A 1624-nucleotide genomic window follows, 5' to 3' on the forward strand; every position below is an offset into this window, starting at 1 on the left:
AAAAATAAAATAAAAAAATAAAAAATAAATTAATTTAAATAAAAAAAAAAAACAAATAAAAGATACTCTGTCGGTTTGTTAGCCCTGGGGCCTCAGAGGGTGCAGGTATGGGTCTCTCAAGAAAGGGGAGGGGAAAATGTAGTGAAACACTCTTGTTCCACATTAAAATTTTCTGCATGCTCTTTTCTCCCAGATCCTGCACACTACATCATCACCTCTACCAATCTTTATTTTCTGGTTTCAGGATTCTTTCCCTCACCTGGCAACAGACATCAGGGTCCCAATCTTTAGAAAACTCTTACTGCTAAGAAACTTTTCTAATTTTTATAGTTTATGCATTATAGATATATAATTGATATAGCTTTTGGGTTTGTAATTCAGGACTCTACTCATAAGGTCCACAATTCTTGGTACCTATCTTTCTCTACTCAAGCTGTCTTTCAAGGTTGCTAATACCATAAGCATCAACACCAGTCTGCCCTCTGTAGGTCAAGCGTATTTCAGTTGACCTCTTTGATCCACAACACTACTGAGGTTTTCCTAGAAACTTCAATGCTTTCTTCTGTGGCTTCACTCTTCTACTGAAGAAGCTGATTCCTTCCCATCCATCCACATTCACTTTTCTCTGTCTATAGCTTAGTAATGTATACCCTGCCAGTACTTTGCGAGGTGAGGAGAGGAGGAGGAAGAAAACACTGTAAGTTGTACTAAATGCTGATTTCCATGGTGTAGGTATTCTGACAAAGTGGATTTCATACTACCAACATGATGCAGGCTTGGTAAGAGAGGCGGGAAAGGGTGAAGAATTAAGCCAATCAATCGGATTATTGATCTCTTACCTGAAAATCTGAACTAAGAAATGTAACGAGAGGGGCAAAAATCCCTGTGATGGTTTGAATTAAAATGTCCCCCATAGGCTCCAAATATTTGGACATTTTGTCCCCAGATGGTGGCACTGTTTTGGGAGGTCTTAGAAGGTGTGGCTATCCTGGGGGTGGGCTCAGAGAGTTCTTAAGCCTTGCCGGATCTCCAGTTGCCCTCGTTTCCTGTGCCTGCTGGAAGACATAGAGCTTAGCTTCTGCCCCTCCTCCAGCCACCTCTACCGCCATGCCTCCCTGCTGTGATGAACTGTAATTCCCCTGGAACCTTAAGCTCTACTCTTCCTTCTATAAATTGCTTTGGTCAGTGTGTTTCTATCACAGCAACAAAAAAGTGACTAATACAGTCCCTGAGCTAGAAAGGCAAACACACTTCAAGGTGTAAGCAGTGGTGTGTTGACAAACTAACTCTTGGTGGAGAACTACTTTGTACCATTTGACAAATTCCACCATGTGACTATTTCCACCATGGCTGATTTCAAGTTAACACAATGCCACCGAACAGAGATGGTGAAGAGATAACAGTTAGATCTCATGAGCTGGTATGAGTTAGCTTCGGCACTCCATTAAGCGTAGTGTACAAAGATGGGGCCATACACATCAATGAACCCTAGGGATAATCTACATAGGAAAAAAAAGGAAGATAACATGTAGCATTCATGTAATCCCAGAGCACACATAAACAGAAGGATCAGACTTCATACTCATGTTTCAAAGTTCCAATACTTTGTGAGGCATAGTGTTAA

This window comes from Nannospalax galili, unplaced genomic scaffold (genome assembly GCF_000622305.1).
Source record: "Nannospalax galili isolate Female #2095 unplaced genomic scaffold, S.galili_v1.0 scaffold5986, whole genome shotgun sequence".
Lineage (NCBI taxonomy): Eukaryota > Metazoa > Chordata > Mammalia > Rodentia > Spalacidae > Nannospalax > Nannospalax galili.